Source organism: Eptatretus burgeri, chromosome 1, assembly GCF_056783735.1.
Source record: "Eptatretus burgeri isolate ZD-2024b chromosome 1, Ebu_testis_v1, whole genome shotgun sequence".
Taxonomy (NCBI): Eukaryota; Metazoa; Chordata; class Myxini; order Myxiniformes; family Myxinidae; genus Eptatretus; species Eptatretus burgeri.
Window position 1 is genome coordinate 105,522,811 of NC_140961.1, and position 5,198 is coordinate 105,528,008.

A 5,198-nucleotide genomic window follows, 5' to 3' on the forward strand; every position below is an offset into this window, starting at 1 on the left:
CCCGACCCAGACGTCTATTGACCTCCGGCTCACAACCTGCGGAGACATGAATATCACTGCCAAGGTAAGTGAATCTATCCACGACCTCAACATCCTCACCACAAACAGACACAGACAGGACAGCAGCATCCAAGATGTCACCGAAAGCCTGGATCTTTGTTTTGACCCAAGAAATCCGTAATCCCAACGGCTCCGACTCCTCATTCAGCACCTCGAGGGCCCCCAAGAGGATGTCTAAAGTCTCCGCAAAGATGACTGCATCATCTGCAAAATCAAGGTCCGAGATCTTGACATTGCCAAACGATGCACCGCAACTTGATCTCTCCGACATCCTCCCAAAAATCCAGTCCATACAAGTGCTGAAAAGTGTGGGGGCAAGTACACATCCCTGACGAACTCCAGTAACAACTGGAAATAAGTCAGAGGCGGTACCACCACACTTCACAGCACTCTCAGTACCAGAGTAGAGTTCAGACATCAGATCGATCAGTTTCGGTGGCACCCCACGAAGACCAAGAATCCTCCAGAGGACATCCCGATTCACTGAATCGAACGCTTTACAGAGATCAACATAGGCTGCAAGCAGCCCCTGCCGAAACTCTCGTCTGCGTTCGGTGAGGACACGAAGTGCAAGGATACGGTCAATCGTTGACCTCTTTGGTGTAAAGCCTGACTGCTCTGGACGCTGGTGCTCAAGCAGATGGTGGCGAACCCTATCAAGAATTATCCGAGCAAAGACCTTGCCCGGCACTGAGAGCAGCGTCACCCCTCGGTAGTTGTTGCAGTCTTGGCGATCACCCTTCCCTTTCCAGAGAGGGACAACAAGGCCCCTCTTCCAGTCAGTTGGGATGATGCCTGTGTTCCAGGCAGAGCACAAAACTGCATGCAACGACACGAGTGCAGCATTTCCACCAGCCTTGAGAAGTTCAGCATGGATGCCACAGATCCCTGGAGCTTTGCCCCGTTTCAACTGGTTCACCGCAGCCCGTGTTTCCACAAGCGATGGTGGACCACAGTTGATTCGAGGGTCAGCAACAGGGATTGTAACACCCTTGACGTCCAACTCGACAGCTGGGGGATCAGCCTGGTACAACCGCTCGAAGTAACCGGCCCAGCGGGCCTTCACTTCAGACTCCTCTGTCAAGAGCCTACCACTCTCTGCTCGAACTGCAGTGCTCCGAGGGATGGGCTTGGATGAACGTAATGCGCGAATTCCCCTGTAAGCGGGACGAGAATCACCTGTCCACAGGTGATGCTCTACCCCCTCACAGATTCCTCGCACATAGGCCTCCTTGTCCACCCTCAGTGCACGTACAGTTTTACGCCTCAGCTCCCTGAACAGCTCAGCTCTGCCATTCAGCCTGGCCCTGCGACTCTGGTCAATGGTATCCAGTGTCCCTTGAGAGACAAAATTCTTCTTTGCCCTGCGGTGAACTCCAAGGCATCCACCGGCAACATCAAGGACGGTGATCTTGAAGGTGTTCCACAACTCTTCAGGACCCCCCAAAGCACCCAGACCCCCCAAGTGTCCACTCAGCCTGTTCGCAAACTCCTCAGCTACTCTCTCATCCCTGAGCTTGGCAACATCCAGCCTAGGCTGGGATGGTACCATTCTCCAGGATTTAAGGTGCAGCTTTAGAGTTGCTACAACAAGCCTGTGGTCAGTATTGAGGAACTGAGCACTCCGGTAGACCCTGCAGTTCTGGATCATCCTCCAACGACTGTCAATGAGGACATGGTCAATCTCCTTTGCCACACCGCCAGCGTTGGAATACCAAGTCCAGCGATGAGCTTGCGGGCGCTGAAACCATGAACCAGCCACCCTAAGTCCATGACTTCTTGCAAAGTCAAGGAACTTAGTGCTATTCTGGTTCATAGTTCCTGACCCATGGGGACCAACACACACCTCATAACCATCCCTATCAGTTCCAGTCGATGCATTGAAATCCCCCAAGACTAGAAGTGTATCTCGTCTGGGGCACTGATCAACCACAGACTAGAGTGTGGCGTAGAATGTGTCCTTCACGGTAACATCACTCGCCTCAGTCGGAGCATAAATAGAGACCAGGGAAATGACACCTAAGGAGTGACGAATCCTTAATCTCATAATACGCTCGTTGACCGGTGTTACCTCAATTATCATTGGGGTCAGCTTATTGGACACAGCTACAGCAACTCCTTTGGTATGGTAACCATCAGAGCGACCAGACCAATAGTAGGTGTAACCACCCACCATTATCTCGCCGCAATCCGGTCTCCGAACCTCAGAGAGAGCTGCAATCCCGATGTCCAAACGCTTGAGCTCAGATGATAACAGAGACAGGTGATCATCCTCTCTTAGGGATAGGACATTCCAGGCACCCACCCGAAGGGACCGCCTCAGGTTAACCCAAGGAGACCGCCGTCTGGTGGACGACACCTCAGCACCACTCCGACACACTCTCCCGCAATCTGACCCAGGGATGTTACCCCGTGGTTTCCCTCCTATCAAAGATTGGGGGTCCCGAAGGCTTTGCCCCAATCCCATCATCCGGTGAGCTGCCCTGCGAAGGGAAGCTGCACAGGAGGTACTCACACGGAGTGGGTTTTCAGATTTTTTTGCGTTTTTGCGTTTTGCGGAATGAAGCGTTTTACGGTGGCTGGAGTGCAAATCCTGCCACCAACCTCCTAATTAGAAGTAACCCAACTGCAGGAGGACGTCCGCAGACACAGTTGGGCACTAGATATGGATGGCCGTTGGCTCACAAGGAGCTCCTCCGCCCTTTGACAGGTTTTGTTTTTAATCCTGCTGGGTGTCCATATCCAAACACCCTCCTCACCAGAAAACTTGGTGGGGGAGACGGTTTAGTCGCCGACAACCCGACCATGGAACAGGTTAGTACAGGTTTACATGGTACCTGTAGCAGGTCACAGATCGAACCTGACCTGACGTCTGTCTGTCTTCCTTTGTTAATTGTCTTTTTGTCACCATTATGATAGCAACATACTACTTTCTGCAGTGAAATATTGTCCAAATAATGCTTCAGAAGGTGCAGCAACACAGTTTGTTCCAACACTGCTTTTATACAGACAGAAGGTTTGTAACTAATCAACAACAGTTGTGAAACCCTTGGAATTGTTTGCATCAACTTTCAAGGCTTAATTTACTTCCATTGTTTCAGAACAGCTGCAGTTGCTAACCCATTACTTGTTCCCTGAAAAGGGCCTTTGTTAACAACTCTGAAATTTACATTATTTTTCAGTTTTTGGTAACCTAAACTTTTTTTTTAAACCTCTGGGAGTTTACCGCTTAGCTTCAAATAAGACTTGAACTGCTTAAATTTCAGTAAAAACTGGAAAAATGGGGGTGTTCTCAAACTTTTGACTGGTAGTGTAATTGTTTGCATGCGATGGCCTGAGATTCCAGAGAGTCCTTTGGGACCTAAAGGTATAACCAAAGGAAACCAAATGTATGTACCAAAGGTATAACTATACCCCACCCCCCCCCCCCTCATGGTCTTCTTGACGCCGGGTCCGCAACAATATATATACGCCACATTCTCATTCTCTATCTTTAACCGTTATGCACAGCCACATCTTTGAAGTTTCAAACTCCAAACTCGGGGTATAAATCCAACTTTGTGATGGAGGTAACACAGGCTATGTGCCCATGGCCTCACGTGAGAGTGTGGAGGGCAGGGGGTGAAAATTCTCTATGTAAACGTGTACCGCCACCTGGTGGTGTTGGCAGAGAATATTACAATTTCCTATTTAACACTGGGTAATGCTGAGGATAAAGCACTCTTCGCACGGGTAAATTTGTTCCCCATCCTTTCTTTCAACCCCGCCCCCCCCAAAAAATGGAGGGGCCTGTCAAAGCCCGTCATTGTGTGTGAGACATTTCTTGTGGGAAAGGACATCAGGCCGAGAAGGGGGGGCAAAGGGGAGGGGGGAGTGTGATGTGAGGACATGGAACGGGAGAGGGGTGAGCATGAGTGGTTAAAACACTCCATGCATGGGTAAATATGTCTTCCTTTCCTTCTCCTCAATCAAGATTTTCGGCAAATACGACAACTAATTGGTTCGTCAACGAAGCGACAGATGAGCTCTGCTAGCTTATTTATATATTTAATGAATTATTTATTTATATTTTCCATACAAAGTTGTGGTTCGTTCGTATTGGAGTATTTGCTCAAAAAAAAATTTGCTCAGAAAATGTCGATTCACTGATTATATTTTTTTGACTATTCATCAAGTGGGCTTTCCGTAAATAGAACAGGAAATGAAACAAAGTAAAACTACTTGAGAATATTGGGAGGGGAGGGGGATGGGGGGAATAATTAATATATAAGCTTGTATTCCCAAATTTCTAACATTTCAATCTTTTGAGAAGTTTCCTATTCCAACATGACAACACATCAACATTTGAGATGTTTTTCCTTCATCCAACCAACCATCTTTACATGGAGACCAAAACCACAAAAAAATTCGATTTGCTCAAATAACATCAATGCAATGACTAAATACATATCGATTGGAGGTTTTATTGATAAAATAAATAAACCTACGAAAAACCAAACACTTGATAACATAAAACGAAAAAGAAAAAACTGAATACCACGAATGACCCCGACGTTGAATGAAAGCTGATTACCAAATGATGTTGATACTTCGGAAGCCAATTACCAGACAATATAAAAAAATAACAAGTTGAATACCATGAATAATTGTGAGGTCAAATAAAAGTCGATTACTAAATGATGTTGGTAACACTTACATAGCCATTTACCAAACATAACAAGATGGCGACTTTGTGCGACCCCTACCCCTTGTATGTCATGACGTCGATTTCTTCGATAAAATAAATGTAGATACAAATTCCTGTCAGCTTGACGACACAATGTAAGGTGACATTGCAGTTAAAGAGGACAAACACAAATCTATCCATATTGTTACGGCTGTGGAAATTCGCAATACACCATAAAGGGTCCTCAGGTTAGATATATCGATAAGTTCATGTGTAGTTAGCCCACAGCTGTTGTTTAGAGGGAATACATGTGATTCATCTGGGCTGTGACGCTTTGAGTTAGCCATTTTTCTTTCTCTATTGTTATTTTGGACCATTAAGCCGCCAACAACTCAAACACCACCACCTTTGCCTCTTTACCTCCACAACTCCATCCCGCAAACATCGCTTCACCGCCATTCCCAAACGACAC